This window comes from Phyllobates terribilis, unplaced genomic scaffold (genome assembly GCF_046119375.1).
Source record: "Phyllobates terribilis strain yellow unplaced genomic scaffold, ASM4611937v1 Scaffold_1__5_contigs__length_1240528914, whole genome shotgun sequence".
Taxonomy (NCBI): Eukaryota; Metazoa; Chordata; class Amphibia; order Anura; family Dendrobatidae; genus Phyllobates; species Phyllobates terribilis.
In genome coordinates this window covers 648,943,179-648,963,477 of record NW_027362761.1, presented here as the reverse complement: position 1 = coordinate 648,963,477, position 20,299 = coordinate 648,943,179, and positions in this window count along the sequence as shown.

Genomic DNA, 20,299 nt, shown 5'->3' with positions numbered 1-20,299 from the left:
GCCCACCCCGCTGTACACTCAAACTGCGTATTAACATTAATTTTCATCATTACTGAGAAAAAATCCAGTTATGATTTTGGTGCACGAACAGTTATCGAACATAACCTCGAACAGCCGAATTTTTCTCAAATTGTTCATGTTCGCCGAAAGGCTCGAACACCGCCCAAAACAGCTCGAATTTGAGATTGGCGAACAGTTCGAGTAGAACAACGCTCATCTCTAATCCTTAGCAACAGACGAAACGGGTGGAGTACCAGGAACAGCACACAAGGAAGTCTCTCTCCACATATTTTCAGGTGGCACCCCAGAGGGTACAGGAGACAACTGGAAGTCCTTCACCGGGTTGGAGGGGGACAGAGACTTGGGGGTAATCTCTGCTTCGAGGTACATCTTGTCAATCTCACAGGAAGAAATAGACGGGTTATCAGGTACATAATGAGAAAAAGTCACTGTCTCTTTGTTATCTGGTGGTACCCCGGAGAATTCAGGAAACAACTGGAGGTCCTCCGCCGGGTCAGAAGAGTGCAGAGGCTCAGAGAAAACATCTGCTTCAGAGTACACTAGGTCGGACTCACTGGAGGAAGCAGGCGAGGTATCGGGTACCGAGTATAGGAAAGTCTCTGTCCATTCACCACCAGGTGGCACCCCGAAGGGTTCTGGAGACAACTGGAGGTCCTCCGCCTGGTCGGAGGGGTGTAGAGACTCGGGAGTAACCTCTGCTTCGGAGTACACTAGGTTGGACTCACTGGACGAAGCGAGCGAGGTATCAGGTACAGAGTATAGGAGAGTCTCTGTCCTTTCGCTACCAGGTAGCACCCCGAAGGGTTCTGGAGACAACTGGAGGTCCTCCGCCTGGTCGGAGGGGTGTAGAGACTCGGGAGTAACCTCTGCTTCGGAGTACACTAGGTTGGACTCACTGGACGAAGCGAGCGAGGTATCAGGTACAGAGTATAGGAGAGTCTCTGTCCTTTCGCTACCAGGTAGCACCCCGAAGGGTTCTGGAGACAACTGGAGGTCCTCCGCCTGGTCGGAGGGGTGTAGAGACTCGGGGGTAACTACCACTTTGGGGTACCCATTGTCAGTCTCACAGGACGAAGCGGACAAAGTATCGAGTACCGAGTGTAGAGAAGTCTCTCTCCATTTGTCATCGAGTGGTATCCCGGAGGATTCAGGAGGCAACAGGGGGTCCTCCGCCAGGTAGTAGAGGTGCACAGACTCAGAGGTAACCACAGCTTTGAAGCATCCTTGGACATGCACACCGGTTAAAGTGGGTGAAGCATCTGATGCCGGGTGCAGGAAGTTCTCCTGTGTGGAGTCTGGATGGGCAGAAGTCTCTTCGGGCAGGAGAACCGGAGTACTACCCACGCACATTACCCGTTGGGGCTTCTCCGGGATACAGGGAGATGAAGCTTCAGTAGGGACTTCAAGGTTGGGGTCAGGAGGTCTCAGGGAGGACAGACCCTGGCGTGACGGCTTGCCTCTACGTCTAGCACGTCTGGACTGCCTCTTGAGGTTGGGAGAAGTATTCCGAAAAGCGTAGTCACCCTGTGAGGATTCTGGGTGGGCAGTAGTCTCATTGGGCTGGAGGACTATTGCGCTACCCACACACATTACCCATCGGGGCTGCTCCGGGATATTGGGAGGTGAAGCTTCAGCAGGAGCTTCCGGGTTAGGATCATCGAAGACCATGAGAAAGGCCACCAGGAAGGCCATTAGGTCCAGGAGGATCGGATCCTGTGTTTCATATAGGGGGTTGATCCATTCCAAGGCATCACCCGCCAGGTAAGACATAATGAATGCCACCTTAACCCGATCGGTGGGAAAACATAGAGGGTAGAACTTGAAGTGTAGCATGCATTGCTCCACAAATGCACGACTTTGTCTTGGATCCCCATAGTAACGTGGCGGATCCGCAGGAACGAGAGCAGATAGATCCATCTGGACGGGTGCGTAATTCGCCTGGAACTCAGCTGAGAAAAAAAAAAAAAAAAAAAATTATTTATTTATTTTTAATGCATGTATTCACTGGAAAACTTCTCAGAGAGCGAAGGCCGTGGGGCTCAACGGGAACCATGGCCTGAGCATGCTGTTATGCACACGCCCGGACTGACTGGCGTGTGCGGGTGTTGTGGTTCCACTGGACCATGGACCGGAGAGTGCCTGGAGGGGCGTGACTAAGTATCTGGCCGATCCGACCAAGGTGGCACGACGGCATATGACGCCAGTGCACCAGGGAGAAACCGGGCAGAGGGACCAGGTGCTACTCCAGGTCAAACTCCGGACACGGGGGTTGACCCACGCTGGGATTACTGGAACAGGCAGGTTAGGCTGGCACAGACTGGTGGATGTAAGCAAACACGGCAGGTATGCAGATGGGTGGATACAGGCGAGTATGCAGGCACGGAGGTACTGGCCGAAAGGACGGGCTGGAGAACAGAGAGGTTAAGACCCAGTACAGACTGGGTCACAGAACCGCAGATGCGGTAGACAACCACAGCAGAGAGAGAACGCCCGAAGCGGTGGGCAAGAACAGAGCAGGACGGGGCTGCAGGAGCAGCGAGCACAAGCAGGGCAGGACAGGACTGCCGGAGCAGCGGGCAGAAGCAGGGCAGGGCGGAAACCGCAGAAGCAGTAAGCAAGATAAGAGCAGAGCAGAAACCGCAGGAGCGGCAAGCAAGGCAAGAGCAGAGCAGAGTGAAAACCGCAAGAGCGGCAAGCTAAGCAGGAGCAGAGCGGACACCGCAGAGCGGTAAACAAGGCAGGAGCAGAGCAGAAACCGCAAGAGCGGCAAGCTAAGCAGGAGCAGAGCGGACACCGCAGAGCGGTAAACAAGGCAGGAGCAGAGCAGAAACCGCAAGAGCGGCAAGCTAAGCAGGAGCAGAGCGGACACCGCAGAGCGGTAAACAAGGCAGGAGCAGAGCAGAAACCGCAAGAGCGGCAAGCTAAGCAGGAGCAGAGCGGACACCGCAGAGCGGTAAACAAGGCAGGAGCAGAGCAGAAACCGCAAGAGCGGCAAGCTAAGCAGGAGCAGAGCGGACACCGCAGAGCGGTAAACAAGGCAGGAGCAGAGCAGAAACCGCAAGAGCGGCAAGCTAAGCAGGAGCAGAGCGGACACCGCAGAGCGGTAAAAAAGGCAAGGGGATAGGACTCTGTTCACAAAGAACAGACGGAGAAGGAAAGGCAGAACTAGAAGCACGCACAGTACTTACATAGAAGTAGCGAGCGTACACTAAATTCACAACAGAGGTACAGAGACGACAAGAAGGAATTTAGGAGCGAGTTCAGACTCTGCAGAAAGACGCAGAAAACAGACATAGAGGGAAAAGGGAGACAAGGTTAAAGTAGAAACGAGGCACAGACAACAGGGAACAGAGGAACGGGAACAGAGACAGCAAGGCAGGAACACAAACAGGACTCTGTTCAGATGGGAACAGATACCGAAAGGCAGAGACACAAACAGGACTCTGTTCAGATGGTAACAGATACCGAAAGGCAGAGACACAAACAGGACTCTGTTCAGACGGGAACAGATACCGAAAGGCAGAGACACAAACAGGACTCTGTTCAGACGGGAACAGATACCGCAAGGCACAGACAGGCAGATCTAGGAATAAGGCCCCTAGAAGGCGAAAGAACAGGCAAGAAGCGTGTTCACAAGAACAGACCACAGTTCAGACACAGAACTGGAAAACAGGCAGGAAAACAGGATAGGACCTGGCATGTCAGAGACAAAAAGCCAACTGACAAGAAACAATGCTCAGGCGCCATCTTGAGGAAGAAGGTGATATAAATACCCAAAGATGGACAGCAATAGGCTGAAGGTGCAACAGGGGCATGTCCGCAGCAGGTACAAGAAACAGGAAGTTCAGCGGGCGTCGCCCTATGCAGCCAAAACAGACAAACAGACAGCAAGGTGGGAAGCCAGAGAGACATTCTGGACTGGAGATCAAGTGCGCGCTCTTGCACAGTGGGAGATGGACCACCATGCAAGGACGCCGCCAGGTATGTTACACCTTCCACCTCAGACCAGCAGAGGGAACCCGTTAGGGATATAAATAGGGAAGGTGGAGCTAGGCAGTTCAGTTCCTCTGAAGAGTTCCTGCAGTAGAGAAGCCTAAGAGAGGTCAGTCTGCAGTGGAGCTCAGTCTAGTCTAGAGAACTCAGTTAATAGTTCAGCAGTGGAGCACTAGGCTCCTGCTAGCTAGATTCAGGGAGCCCAGATAGAGCTTAAGGTGTGCCGGCGTCATAAGATCGGTGAAGCGCGGCAAGCTGCCGTTAGTGTGTATAGCCTATTGAGGGCCCGAGTAGGCCGAAGGCGAGTGGCGAGTTAGTACATAAGGGGCAGAGGAGCTTAACCAGCTCACCCCGAAGCATTTACCGGACACCGGATCCGAGCTTACCGGGATCTCTATGACCCAGTAAGGCATAACCGGAATCCCTGGAGAACTACAAGTCCCAGGATCGCTAAGGTGCTGATACGTAACAGAGCCAGGAGACGATTAGGCCCCGCATACTGGGAGCGTGAACTTCAAGAGAAGGCCCTACCACAAGGTCAGCCAGCGCAGGACAGAGACAAAGTTAGGCCTAGCTCCAGGCAGGTCAGAAACTTACTGCGCAGAGGCAAGAAACAGGAGGCCCTACACCCACTCATTGGGGAGGATCCTGATATGCACCCTTCACCCTACAGTGCTCCAGGATGTGCCTGAATTTCCTCCAGTAAAAGGTACTGAAGTGACTACCGTGTCCGTTTCCGTTCTTGCTCTGACCCAGCTGGGTCTCGCCTGTCCTGCATTCCCCCTGCATACGCTGCCCTGAGACCTAGCTCCACCTGTGGGGAGCTATACCATCGAGCTGCCTTATCACGGGCCTCAGTGGACTGCTACAGCGCTGGTGCTTCTCACCAGATACCACAGGTGGTGTCACAAACTCTTAGAAAATTAACAATTATCCACCCTTTTAAAGAGTGACCCCAGGGTACGGGCCAGGGAGCCGACCACCGCGACATCCCAAAGGCCAGGCAAAGGCCCGGGTGACCTCATCGACTGGCTGACTGTGGGTTGACAGTAAGTGGGATCTCCAACCTTGTCATCATCACCCTGTGTGTTATCACACCCGTCGTCCTCAAAGCCAACCTCTTCCTGCCCTGACCGAAAAGTCAAGTTGTCGCTCCAATCAGGTATTTGAGTCTCATCATCGTCTTCATCATTGTCTCCACCAACAGGAGTTACAGTTTGGGAACGAGGGTCTACATTATGCTCAGAACCTTCTTCATCTGGTCCTGGATCCGACTTATAAAGATTCTGGGCATCAGTGCAGATCATTTCCTCGTCTGGATTAACAGAAGCTCTGGAGCAGACCTCCGTTTCCCAGGCTATAGTATGAGTAAACAGCTGTGCAGACTCAACCATCTGTGTTACCCCATACTCAGACGGGCAGCTGGAGACTTGGGAGCTGTGAGGAAGCAAGTGCGATTGGGGTGACACCTCTGAGGACTGGAGTATTTGTGATGTTGAAGTTGAGGTGGAGGAGAGCCCACTTGAAGGAGCACTTGATATCCGCTGAAGCACCTGCTGTTTTTGTGCCTCATCTGGAATTTGTAGCGATGGGCGTGTCCGTAACAAAGGGATCGTATCACATTGTCCACGAAAAGAAGTCGACATGTTAGTTTGGCTGGAAGATGGTCTTTCTTCTGCAGATGTTACCCCCCCCCCCACCGCGGGGGGCTCGACCCACCAGCGGACAGGCACCAGTATTAGGAGAGGGGGGCTGGCCGTCAGGGTCCACCGCGGCTCTGGCACAAACCCGGCGACACGGAGGTGGCACGGGCAGGAACGGACTGGCCGTGTCGGCTTCTCACTTTTTGGATTTTAGAAGGGCATGACATGCCTATATCTGTGTCTCCCCCTCCTTTTACTCCTCCACCTCTTTTATTTTCGCATGACTATATGTACTTGTCACTTTTCCATGTGTTAGTTATGTCTTCTGAGCAGTTTGTCAGCTTTTGGACACCTTTGAAGATGTTTTCTATGTGTTTCTATGTGTTTTTGTTTGCCTGCCATTGGTTTTAACGGTGTTCGACGAACAGTTCGACGAACAGTTCGGCGAACACACGGGTGTTCGACGAACCGAACCGAACTCGAACACTACGGGGGTGGCTCAACACTAGTGAAGAGCCCCCTCGAGCAGGTAACGCCACTCCTCCAGTGCCAGCTTAATGGCTAACAATTCACGGTCCCCAATAGAATAGTTGCGCTCAGAAGAGGAGAAGAGTTTGGAGAAAAAAACGCAGGTTACCATTCTTCCGGAAGATGACTTTTGGGTAAGTACCGCCCCGGCTCCGGAGGAGGAAGCGTCAACTTCTAGGAAGAATTGTTTGCTGCCGTTCGGACGATGCAGCACCGGGGCGGAGGAGAAGGCCTGTTTTAAGGAAAGAAAGGCCTCCTCAGCTTCGGGCGGCCATCTTCTGGGATTAGTACCCTTACGGGTGAGCGCAGAGATAGGGGCAGTCCGGGAAGAGAAGTGTGGTATGAAGAGGCGGTAATAGTTGGCGAAGCCCAGGAACCGCTGAATAGCCTTCAACCCCTCTGGTCGGGGCCACTTCTGGATGGCAGACAGTTTCTCAGGATCCATTTGTAGGCCGGTCTGAGAGATTATGTAGCCCAGAAATGGAAGAGAGGTCTGCTCAAAGATGCACTTCTCATATTTAGCGTAGAGGTGGTTCTGCCTGAGCCTGAGCAGGATCTGACGAACATCCCTCCGGTGAGTAGGAAGGTCCGGAGAGAAGACCAAGATGTCGTCCAGGTACACCACCACGCAGGAGTAGAGAAGGTCACGGAAGATGTCATTGACCAACTCTTGAAAGACGGCAGGAGCGTTACAGAGACCGAAGGGCATTACAAGGTGCTCATAGTGGCCGTCCCGGGTGTTGAATGCCGTCTTCCACTCATCCCTCTGATGGATACGGACCAGGTTATACGCCCCACTGAGATCCAGTTTGGTGAAGATTCTAGCCCCCCTCAGGCGGTCAAATAATTCAGGAATGAGCGGGAGGGGGTATTTATTCTTCACTGTAATCTGGTTAAGGCCTCTATAATCTATACATGGACGGAGTGAGCCGTCCTTCTTTTTGACGAAGAAGAAGCCTGCTCCCGCCGGGAAGGTAGATTTCCGGATAAATCCCCGGGCCAGATTCTCCTCAATATATTCTGACATGGACCGGGTCTCCGCTGCGGACAAAGGGTAGATACGCCCACGGGGAGGAGTAGAGCCGGGTATCAGGTCGATTGGACAATCGTATGGTCTATGAGGGGGTAATGTCTCTGCTTCTTTTTTATTGAAGACATCCGCATAAGACCAATAGGGAACCGGTAGACCGGGTAGACTGACTGGGGTAGGAGAAGGACGAGCAGGATGAACGAGAACTAGACAAGTCCTATGGCAGTCCTGTCCCCAGCGAAGGACTTCTCCGGTCTGCCAGTCAAGCACGGGTGCATGTTTTTGGAGCCAAGGTAGGCCTAACAAGAGTGCGTGAGAGAGTCCAGGCAGAACATGAAAGGAGATGCTCTCAGAATGCAGCATTCCCACCTGCAGAGTTATGGATTCGGTGATGAGTTGGATGGGATGTGGTAAGAGGCCCCCATCCACGGCGGCGACAGATAAAGGTACGGCCAGAGGTTTGGTGGGAATGCGGTATTTCTCTACCAGAGACTGAGAAATGAGATTTCCAGCAGCTCCTGAGTCAAGTTGAGCCAGTTCGAAATAGCGGTTCTCTCCGCAGGTGATAGAGACTGACAACATCAGAGATGGAGAGGGTTTACTTTTTTCTAGGGCGACCTCTCTGAGCGATCCTAGACACAGGCGTTTCCCGACCTCTCTGGGCAGGAACGGATCCGGTGCTCCTTACTGCCACAGTAGAAGCAGCTCCCCTCGGCACGGCGTAAGTCTTGACGGGTTTTGACCATCTTGGTCTGGTCGACCTGCATAGGCTCAGGTGAGTGTGCCTGGGGAGTAACGGAGGGAGTGACGGGTTTCTGGAAGGTGGGGGCTAGACGTGGAAACCTCCCCTCACGGGTGACCTCTTTGGCGCGCTCCTGGAATCGGATGTCAATCCGGGTGGCAAGTGTTATTAAGTCGTCGAGAGTGGTAGGAATGTCCCGACCGGCGAGTTCATCTTTAATACGGCCGGACAGACCCTCCCAGAAGACAGACACCAGAGCGTCGTTATCCCAGGCCAGCTCCGAAGCAAGGGTACGGAACCGTATGGCATATTGGCCCACGGTGAGATCTCCTTGACGGAGGCGTAGCAGAGACGATGTGGATGAGGTCTTCCGTCCGGGTTCGTCGAAGACTTTCCGGAAAGCCGTGAGAAAGGCTGGCAGGTCGGACACCAGGGGATCTCCTCTCTCCCACAGAGGATTTAGGCAAGCCAGAGCCTCCCCCGTGAGGTGGGACATGATAAAGGCTACTTTGGACCGGTCGGAGATAAACTGGTGGGTCAAGAGTTCAAAGTGCAGGGTGCACTGGTTTATGAAGCCCCGAGCTTGAGCTGAGTCACCTCCGAAACGAGGAGGTGCAGAAAACCGGGGTCCGGGACAGGATACCATGGTATTGGTGGGCAGCGGCGCTGCCGGGTTGCGAGTCATGACACTAGCGGTGGTTGCAGGTGGAGCAGACAGAGTGTCCAGGCGAGAGTTGACACTCCGCAGGTGACTCAGGATGGACTCCTGTTGGGACCTCTGACGGGACAGTTCATGACATAGGTCCGAGAGCGAGGGAGCTTGGGTGCCACCGGATTCCATGGCCCGAGCAAACTGTAACGGGTCTGGGAGGAAATGAGCAACTATACAAGGGGGCGGTCCTTGTAAGGAAGCGAGTGGCTCCCAGGGAAGACGGGCAGGTAGTCACGGCAAGTGACAGGGACAGTCTCTGGGTAGAAGGGTAGGTAGTCACGGCAAGTGACAGGGACAGTCTCTGGGTAGAAGGGCAGGTAGTCACGGCAAGTGACAGGGACCGTCTCTGGGTAGAAGGACGGGTACTCACGGCAAGTGACAGGGGCAGTCTCTGGGTAGAAGGACTGCAGGCAGGTGACTGGTGAGTGCTCCCAGGTGAGCAGGCGAGAGTCTCTGGACAGGCAGGTGGTCACGGCTAGTGACGGCAGAGCCTCCAGGTAGGCTAGCAGGCAGGTAGCAGGTGAGCGCTCCTAGGTGAGCAGGCAAGAGTCTCTGGACAGGCAGGTGGTCACGGCAAGTGACGGCGGAGCCTCCAGGTAGGCTAGCAGGCAGGTAGCAGATGAGCGCTCCCAGGTGAGCAGACAAGAGTCTCTGGACAGGCAGGTGGTAACGGCAAGTGACGGCAGAGCCTCCAGGTAGGCTAGCAGGCAGGTTGCAGATGAGCGCTCCCAGGTGAGCAGACAAGAGTCTCTGGACAGGCAGGTGGTCACGGCAAGTGACGGCGGAGCCTCCAGGTAGGCTAGCGGGCAGGTAGCAGATGGGCGCTCCCAGGTGAGCGGGCAGGCTGGTCCATAGACAGACTGACAGGTGTCGGAAGGCAGACCGTCGGACCGCAGGCTTGCAAGCAGGTAAACGGATATCTGGCAGGTATCAAGCAGGAATCTGGCAGGTGACTGGCAGGTAACAGGCAGGAATCTGGCAGGTGACTGGCAGGTAACTGGAAACGGGACCTGAGGGCTGAAGCAGAGTGATAGGCTATGCAACAACATTGATCGGGCACCTCCATTTTGGAGGAGGTGCCTTATATATGGAGAGGTCCTCCGGCCATAGGCCGGGGACTCCTTAGGACGGCGCGCGCGGCCCCTTTAAGAGAGGGGGAGCGCGCGCGCCCTAAGCACCGTGGCCGGGAAGCAGCGCGCGCTGCCAGCAGAGCGGGAGGAAGACACCGGGCACAGAGCGGAGAGGTGAGGGGAACAGCGTCCCTGCCTAGCAGGAGGCTGGGACGCCGATGCTACATAGATCTAAATACGTTTGGTGGCAAGGCAGGGAAAATGCTAGCTAACCTGGCAAGGGGACATAGACCCCTGACATTAATCCCTAGCCTGAATAAGAGAACAGGAGGCACCACCTCGGATCCTGGGGAGATAAGCAAGATTCTGGGCAATTACTATAGAAATCTATATGATACAGTGACGCTCACAGCCCTCCCTGGGAAATGGGGTTACTCGGAGCCGGATCAGTGTGGGTGTCTCGGGGTTGCAGTCATTGCCCGGACCCGGTCCGTGCCCAGGGCGGTCACATAAAAGATTTAATGGGCTTTCAGGGTTGAGTGGTAATTTTCCGACTACGCCACCTACGGTTTCCGGTGATGGACACCAGCGCTGTTTCAGTCCACTGAGGCCGGTGTTACAGACAGCTAAGATGGGACGGCTCCCCGCAGGCGGAGCAGGCCTCAGGGCAGTGTGAGGAAGGATAGTGGGTGCAGTGCCACGCAGGAAATAACAGGCTGAAGAGAGGTGTGAAGTCATCCAGGGTTTTTACTCACATTAAGATGAACTTTAGCCGCAAAGCTTCCCTCTGCTCCTCGCGGCGTGCTGTGGCCAGCAGGAAGGGGGTTTAGCACTTTCCAGGTAGATCAGGAGCACCTATCGAGACCCCTCTGGTGTGTGTTCCTCTCCTTGGTGAGTTCTCCCGCTAAGTCTTCTCCTGACTGTATGTGTGGTTAGAACTAGGTATAAGGCCAGGTCCTGGATAAATGCAGGTAGAGAGGTACAGGTGGTGTATTCCGCTCCGTCCGTATCCCTCCTGGGATCCACTCAGCCTCCGGGCTTTTCTGACTGAGACGTGAAGTAGCAAAGTCAGATATCAGGGGCCGGTCACCCCTCTTGCAGCAGGAGTCCCTCTGACTAGGTCAGAATAAAGAAATACAGGTGGCGTATGCCGCTCCGTCCGTATCCCCCAGGGATCCTTTTGCCTGTGGAGCTTGTCTCCTCTACTCCCCTCCAGGCCTTCTTAGGTAGGGACCTTGACCGGATAGAGGCAGTGGTTAACTCTGACCCGCTCCTCGCCTCAAGGCCAGAGAACGAGGACCGTGTATCTTCAATAGGCTGCAGGTTCTAACAGAAGGCCACAATCAGTGGTGAAGATCACAATCAAAGAACCTTGAACCTAAGATGGCTGTAGATTAAATATGAATCAATAAGTGTAACCTAAAAGTGTGTTCTCCACCCTCACCCACTACATGGTACCCCCTATCTTTGGTTCCCCCCCATCTCCTATATCCCGGGCCGGGGCAACACCCTGGTGCATTTAGGCCCCCTACAGGACGGGAGTGGTGTAGTGTTGAGTGATGAAGTGGTGTCCTGAGAGATGCTCCATCCTTACCTGAAAGACGAGATACCACACCTCAAACTGAGGTGCAGTACCCCTGTGGCGACTGAACCCTCAGGGGCGCCACATTCCCCCCTGGTGAAACACAGCACGTCCGCGGGCTGCAATAGAGTAAAAAGTGGTACAGACATTTCAAATTTTTGCATAACAATAACAATCTTCCCTTTATGGAAGGTAAGGACACTTTAAACGTGGCATGATATATATATAAATATAATATAGTATAAATGTAAAAAAACAGTAAAGAGACATTATGCATGTAGACAGATCAATAGAAAACATTGTAGAAAAGTGTTAGTTCAGCAGCATGAGGGACCTGTCCCAAACCCTCAATGTAGGCCCTGGGGTGGCTGCAGGGCATGGAGATCATGAGTTGGACCTCCAGGAGAGCCACTCCAGACAGGTTTCGCTTCTGAGGTCTGATGTAGAAGTAGAAGCGGTTTTGCATAAAACCAATAGGGAGCACCTAAATAGATGCATAACTATTTACAGTACAGAGTCTGTCTACTGCCAGTGTCCGCAGGAACAAATGTCTCTTCCAATTTAAATCCGGGTTTATCAAAAAGGAAAACCAAAAACAGTTCACTCAACTGTTCTCACAACAGGGAGTTGCATCTCCCAGGGCTGCTCAGAAGCGGTATCCCCGCTTGGGAAAAGGCTTTTTTTCTGCCAACTGAACCTGACCGGTCCTCTGTGGGCAGGTGCGTGGGGGCATCCCCTTTAAACACCCTATGGACGTCCAGGGCGTACCACCCCCGCTCCCCGTGGTGGCGCGGGTGTAGGACACCAAGTCGCCCGGGTAGAGGTTCCGGTCAGGGTGGCCTTGCTCCAGCCGCGGCTCGACGTCCCGCCGATTCACAAAGATGTCTCGGTGGAACTGGGGGCTGCGAATGAAGCCCCATCCGGCCTCCTGGTGGAATCGGACAATTAGGCCTTCCTCCCGGGGGCTTGGATGGGTGGCCTCTGCCTGGCGGGCCCGCGACTTTGCGACCTTGCTTCTCACCTCCAGGCGCTCGCAGCGGACCTCCTTCTGGCGTCGCTCCTTGTCAAATTGGAGGAGCTGCTCTCGGCACGTCTCCTCCCTCCTCTGCGCTTCAGCCCGGGTCTCCTGGGGGAAGCTCATCAGGCCGCCCCCCTGGTTGTCCCAGACATACTCATCTGCCGGCGGGCAGGTGACTGGAGGTGCTGGGAGCGGCAATAGCGGAGGCTGCTGTGGACCCTCTAGTAATGTGGACCAGTCCGGGTTGGGGCAGGTGGATTCCCATTAAAACTCAGGACTCTCTGGGCCAGGAGCCGGGAGGCATAGCAGGTCTCCGGTGACGGCGGTGGCTTGGGCCTCAGCCTCCAGAGCCGATAGCTGCTCCCAGATGATGGCGCTCGGGGACAGGGGTGCCGGCAAGACACTTAGGAGCGGTACAGTGCGTCCCGCGACCGGGCTAAGGCTTTCCGCCTTACCCGCTCCTGGGTTACGCACGGCCTCCTGGGTTTCCTCCGCCTGGGCTGCGGCCTCCACTCCGCCTGGGCTGCGGCCTCCACGGACCGACATGAGGAGCTCTGGCGGCGGGCCTGGATCCATTGCAGCACCGTCTTTCTCTACTCTGCGGCGACCAATCGCTGGGCGTCCTCGACCCTCCGGGTCAAGTCCGGGGTTTCTCCTCTGAGGAACTCGGCCTCCTCCGGGGTCAAGCATATTCCTTTCATGCCGAGGAAGGTGGCAGCTCGTGGAACAGCATCGAAGGCCTTGGAGGACTTCTCTTCTGCTGCGTCCATCTTGGTTGCAAGGTGCGGTCTCTCTCTACTCCTTCTTTTTGGGCGGTTCCAAGGCGGCTGGCTGACCCGGACCCGGTCCGTGCCCAGGGCAGTCACATAAAAGATTTAATGAGATTTCAGGGTTGAGTGGTAATTTTCCGACTACGCCACCTACGGTTTCCGGTGATGGACACCAGCGCTGTTTCAGTCCACTGAGGCCGATGTTACGGACAGCTAAGATGGGACGGCTCCCCGCAGGCGAAGCAGGCCTCAGGGCAGTGTGAGGAAGGATGGTGGGTGCAGTGGCGCGCAGGAAATAACAGGCTGAAGAGAGGTGTGAAGTCATCCAGGGTTTTTATTCACATTAAGATGAACTTTAGCCGCAAAGCTTCCCTCTGCTCCTCGCGGAGTGCTGCGGCCACCAGGAAGGGGGTCCAGCACTTTCCAGGTAGATCAGGAGCACCTATCGAGACCCCTCTAGTGTGTGTTCCTCTCCTTGGTGAGTTCTCCCACTAAGTCTTCTCCTGACTGTATGTGTGGTTAGAACTAGAGATGAGCGTTGTTCGACTCGAACTGTTCGCCAATCTCAAATTCGAGCTGTTTTGGGCGGTGTTCGAGCCGTTCGGCGAACACTAACGATTTGAAAAAAATTCGGCTGTTCGAGGTTATGTTCGATAACTGTTCGTGCACCAAAATCATAACTGGATTTTTTCTCAGTAATGATGAAAATTAATGTTAGTACGCAGTTTGAGTGTACAGCGGGGCGCGGGGAGGGGCAGGGGATGAATCTCTGCAGGAATAATGAAGATCTCCATTTTTTTTTCTCTTTCCCGCATTTACAGTGGGGAGGTGCAATCTGTCAGCCTATCAGCAGCGCACACACGGAGCGAAGTGCTTTTTTTCACACAAGCAAGGGCATGTGTCATTGGCAGTGTATGTCACATGTCCTTGCCCTATAAGACCCAGCCATTTTTCCCGTCGCCACCATTTTCTCACTGCTGCAGCTGCGTGTTAGACGGCACCGCTGTTGCTGTGTGCGCTATACCTTGTTAATTTCAAGCCAATTTTCGCACAAATCTACAGATAGCTTGGGAGTAGGGAATAGTTGTGATTGCAGTCCTTTTAAGGACTAGGTTACAGCATTTCCTACGACTTTTATCAGGCAGGTCTGTGATCTTAAATAGATAGGTTGGGAGTAAAGACTAATTGTAATTGCAGTCCTTTTCAGGACTAAGTTACATCAGTTCCTATCAGTTTTTGCCAGGCAGGTCTGTGCCAGTGCTGTGCAAGTTTTTTTCACAGTATTTGGCTAAATCTAGCAAAGCTAATCCTTTTTGGCCTATTGCAGAGTGTGTTAGTCAGTGGAGTAGCCTATCTGTGTTGCAAACTACACCACCTGTGTATAGAATACCAATTTTTTTACTGCACCTAGTGAAGTAAAACCTTTTGGGCATAGCATCATTCTATTAGTCCATCTATACTGACCTCCATCAGGTTGCAAATTGAATATAATTTTTTTCTGCATCTACCTCTGAAAAAATATTTGGGCTTCTAGCAGTGTGTGGGACTTGGTCTATTAGTCCATCTATACTGACCTCCATCAGGTTGCAAATTAAAAATAATTTTTTTCTTCATCTAGCTCTGAAAAAATATTTGGGCTTCTAGCAGTGTGTGGGACTTGTTCTATTAGTCCATCTATACTGACCTCCATCAGGTTGCAAATTGAATATAATTTTGTTCTGCATCTAGCTCTGAAAAAAATATTTGGGCTTCTAGCAGTGTGTGGGACCTGGTCTATTAGTCCATCTATACTGACCTCCATCAGGTTGCAAATTAAAAATATTTTTTTTCTTCATCTAGCTCTGAAAAAATATTTGGGCTTCTAGCAGTGTGTGGGACTTGTTCTATTAGTCCATCTATACTGACCTCCATCAGGTTGCAAATTGAATATAATTTTTTTCTGCATCTAGCTCTGAAAAAATATTTGGGCTTCTAGCAGTGTGTGGGACTTGGTCTATTAGTCCATCTATACTGACCTCCATCAGGTTGCAAATTAAAAATAATTTTTTTCTGCATCTAGCTCGGAAAAAATATTTGGGCTTCTAGCAGTGTGTGGGACTTGTTCTATTAGTCCATCTATACTAACCTCCACCAGGTTGCAAATTGAATATAATGTTTTTCTGCATCTAGCTCTGAAAAAATATTTGGGCTTCTAGCAGTGTGTGGGACTTGGTCTATTAGTCCATCTATACTGACCTCCATCAGGTTGCAAATTAAAAATAATTTTTTTCTTCATCTAGCTCTGAAAAAATATTTGGGCTTCTAGCAGTGTGTGGGACTTGGTCTATTAGTCCATCTATACTGACCTCCATCAGGTTGCAAATTCAATATGATTTTTTTCTGCATCTAGCTCTGAAAAAATATTTGGGCTTCTAGCAGTGAGTGGGACTTGGTCTATTAGTCCATCTATACTGACCTCCATCAGGTTGCAAATTGAATATAATTTTTTTCTGCATCTAGCTCTGTAAAAATATTTGGGCTTCTAGCAGTGTGTGGGACTTGGTCTATTAGTCCATCTATACTGACCTCCATCAGGTTGCAAATTAAAAATAATTTTTTTCTTCATCTAGCTCTGAAAAAATATTTGGGCTTCTAGCAGTGTGTGGGACTTGGTCTATTAGTCCATCTATACTGACCTCCATCAGGTTGCAAATTGAATATAATTTTTTTCTGCATCTAACCCAGCCAATAATTTTGGCCTAATACCACAGTTTGGCCACTCAGCTCTGCTCGGTTCCCATCCATTGTTTGTTTTTTTGTGCAAACAACTCCAGAGTTGTGAATTAGTTAACCACCAAAATGAGTGGAAAAAGGCCTGCTGCTGGTGGAAAGGGGAATAGGCGTGTTGGGAAGGGGAAAAAAGGTTGTGTCCGTGGGGTAGGTGTTAAAGCAACAGTAACATCTGCAGAAGAAAGACCATCTTCCAGCCAAACTAAAATGTCTACTTCTTTTAGCGGACAATGTGATAAGATCCCTTTCTTACGGCCAAGCCAATCGCTACAAATTCCAGATGAGGCACAAAAACAGCAGGTGCTTCAACGGATATCAAGTGCTCCTTTAAGTGGGCTCTCCTCCACATCAACTTCAACATCACAAATACTCCAGTCCTCAAAGGTGTCACCCCAATCGCACTTGCTTCCTCACAGCTCCCAAATCTCCAGCTGCCCGTCTGAGTATGAGGTAGAACAGATGGTTGAGTCTGCAGAGATGTTTACTCATACTATAGCCTGGGAATCAGAGGTCGGCTCCAGCGCTTCTGTGAAACCAGACGAGGAAATGATCTGCACTGATGCAAAGAATGTTTATGAGTCGGATCCAGGACCAGACGCTGAAGGTTCTGACCATAATGTAGACGCTCATTCCCAAACTGTAACTCCTGTTGGTGGAGACAATGAGGAAGACGATGATGAGACTCAAATACCTGATTGGAGCGACAACTTTAGTTTTTTGTCAGGGCAGGAACAGGTTGGCTCTGAGGACGACGGGTGTGATAACGCACAGGGTGATGATGATGAGGTTGGAGATCCCACTTACTGTCAACCCACAGTCAGCCAAGAGATGAGGTCAGCAGAGGAGGTGGAGGAGAATGCTAGTGACGACGAGGTCAGGTTGCGCCTTCCTGGACAGAGACGTAGTACTGGAAGCACGTCAACAACTGCATCCTCAAACACAACTCTGCCTCTCACCACAAGTCGTGGTGGCTCTTCAGGTCGCATGGGTGCTAAGCCTTGCATAGCCTGGGCATTTTTTCAGATCGATAAAGATGACCCAACTCGTGTTATCTGTAACATTTGCCAGCAAAAGCTAAGTAGAGGCCAAAAAATACATAGTTTGAGTACTTCATGCATGAACTGGCACATGGACATGAAGCATAAGTTGCAGTGGGAAGCTCACTGTGCTATAATGCGGCCTAGCCGGCCGGGCCAACCACCGTCTGCCATATCTTGTGCATCCGTGGCCTCTTCATCCTCTGTGACTGGGGGGACAGCAGTCACACCTGTTTTGGGACGCAGACATGCCACCTCTTTACCCGCAACAGCCAGCGTGATTGGCAGGTCATCATTTTCTTTGGAGGTGGTAACACCAGCTGGTGTTGAGCGCTGTCCGACATCGATAGCACCACCTTTGGATCAAGGCAACCTAACATGTCCGCCTGCATCCTCCTCACAGACCGGCAGTTTGCCGGGGACACCCTTATCAACCCCGTCTAAGCACAATAGCCAGCCCTCGGTCCCTCAGATGTGGACAAGTAAAAGACCATTTCCTCCTAGCCATAAGAAAGCTAAGAGGTTGAATTTCACCATCTGCAAGCTCTTGGCTACAGAAATGCTGCCTTTCCGCCTGGTGGACACAGAGGATTTTCGAGACCTTATGTCCGTCGCAGTGCCCCAGTACCAGATGCCCAGTCAACACTACTTCTCAAAGAAAGGTGTGCCTGCGCTCCACCAGCATGTCGCACACAACATCACCGCTTCTTTGAGAAACTCTGTGTGTGACAGGGTGCATTTCACCACAGACACTTGGACGAGTAGGCATGGATAGGGGCGTTACATGTCGCTGACTGGGCACTGGGTAACTATTGTGACAGCAGGACAAGGGGCTGCTGTCCAAGTCTTGCCGTCCCCACGAGTTGTGCGTCAATCCTCTTTATCTCAAAGTTCCTCCACTGCTTCTGCCTCCTCAACCTCCTCTCGGTCCTCCACCTGCACCCAAAGCCTGTCTGGTCATGCCACAAGCTTTCTAACTGCGCAGAAGGGATCCTGCACACCTCCTTGCTATGCTGGCAGCAGGGCTCAACATCATCAGGCGGTTTTTACTTTGAAATGTCTGGGAAATGTGAGTCACACAGCTGAGGAGATGTGGTCAGCTCTGGAGAACCAATTTCATTAATGGTTGTCTCCACTGGACCTGAAACCAGGGAAGGCCGTGTGCGACAATGCTGCAAACCTGGGTGCGGCCCTTCGCTGGGGCAATGTCACACACGTGCCTTGTATGGCTAACGTGTTGAACCTGGTTGTCTAGCAATTTTTAGCCCACTATCCCGGACTAGATGGCCTTCTGCAAAGGGCACGGTCGCTGTGTGCTCACTTCCGCCGTTCGCATCCCGCAACTCAGCGACTTACATCTCTACAGAAGTCGTTGGGCCTGCCACTTCACCGGCTAAAATGCGATGTGCCTACCCGGTGGAATTCAACTCTGCACATGTTGCAGCGACTGTGGCAGCACCGACAAGCCCTGGTGCAATACGTTCTGACGTATAGCCTGGGCCAACGAGATCCAGAGGTGGGGCAAATCACGCTGGAGGAGTGGTCTCAGATCAGGGACCTATGCACCCTTCTGCACAGTTTTGAAATGGCGACGAAGATGTTTAGTGGTGACGATGCCATTATCAGCATGACTATTCCGGTGATTTACATGCTGGAGCACATGTTAAACAGAATTCGGAGTCAGGTGGTGACACAAGAGGAGGTGGAGGAAGTAGAGGAGGAGGAGTTGTATGCGGAAGGGCTAACATCTGCAAGGTCCAGACGGTCGGCAGCACCAAGGCGGCAGGCATGTGAGGGTGGGGGAGATGGTTTTACCAGGGCGCATGGTAGCAGCCAAACTAGTGAGGAAGGTGCAGGAGCCCAGGAAGAAGTGGAGGACGAACTGATGGAAGACTCATCAGATGAGGGAGACCTTGATCACATTTCTGTTGTGCGAGGTTGGGGGGAGAGGACAGAGGAAGGAAGCAAGATTGTTACCTCGCCACCAACACAACAGGGACTTGGTGCTCCTGGATGTGCAAGACACATGAGTGCCTTCTTGCTGCACTACCTGCAACATGACCCTCGAATTGTGAGAATTAGAAATAATCCTGACTACTGGGTTGCCACACTGTTAGATCCCCGGTACAAGAGTAAATTTGCAGAAATTATTCCTGCCATAGAAAGGGATGCACGCATGCAGGAGTATCAGCAGAGACTGTTGCAGAATCTTACATGTGCTTTTCCACAAAACACCAGTGGTGCACGTAGTGAATCTCACAGTTCCAACTTGCCAACCGTGGAACCGTCGAGTGTTCAGCACTCAAACCGTAACAGAAACACAGTATCTGCTGGTAACATCAATTTTGCGGAATCATTTCACCACTTTTTTAGCCCATCCTTTGCAAGGCCACAGGAGAAAAGAAGTCTGACACATAGTCAACGCCTAGAGACGATGGTACAGGAGTATCTCCAAGTAAACATTGAAGCCATGACTGTGTCACTGGACCCTTGCTCTTTTTGGGCTTCCAATCTGGATAAATGGCCGGAGCTAGCCACTTACACCTTGGAGATCTTGTCATGCCCCGCAGCCAGCGTTCTGTCTGAATGTGTGTTCAGCGCTGCTGGTGGTGTGCTGACAGATAAGCGCACGCGGCTCTCCACTGATAATGTAGACAGACTCACGTTCATAAAGATGAACAAATCATGGATCGGAAATGACTTTTCTACCCTTGTGTCATGCTGGGGAGAGTAAAAGCTTGATGATTGGTTAAAATCACCTCACCAATCATGTTTATCTGTATCTTGGCTGGAAAATAATTTGGTCTTTGTAGCAGTGTGCAGCACTGATTCTAATAGGCCATCTATACTAAGCTCCACCAGATTTAAAATTTCTAATCATGTTTATCTGTATCTTGGCTAGAAAATAATTTGGGCTTTGTAGCAGTGTGCAGTACTGATTCTATTAGGCCATCTATACTAAGCTCCACCAGATTTAAAATTACTAATCATGTTTATCTGTATCTTGGCTGGAAAATAATTTGGGCTTTGTAGCAGTGTGCAGTACTGATTCTATTAGGCCATCTATACTAAGCTCCACCAGATTTAAAATTACTAATCATGGTTATCTTTATCTTGGCTGGAAAATAATTTGGGCTTTGTAGCAGTGTGCAGTACTGATTCTATTAGGCCATCTATACTAAGATCCACCAGATTTAAAATTACTAATCATGTTTATCTGTATCTTGGCTGGAAAATAATTTGGGCTTTGTAGCAGTGTGCAGTACTGATTCTATTAGGCCATCTATACTAAGCTCCACCAGATTTAAAATTACTAATCATGTTTATCTGTATCTTGGCTGGAAAATAATTTGGGCTTTGTAGCTGTTAGAACTCTCCTGTTAG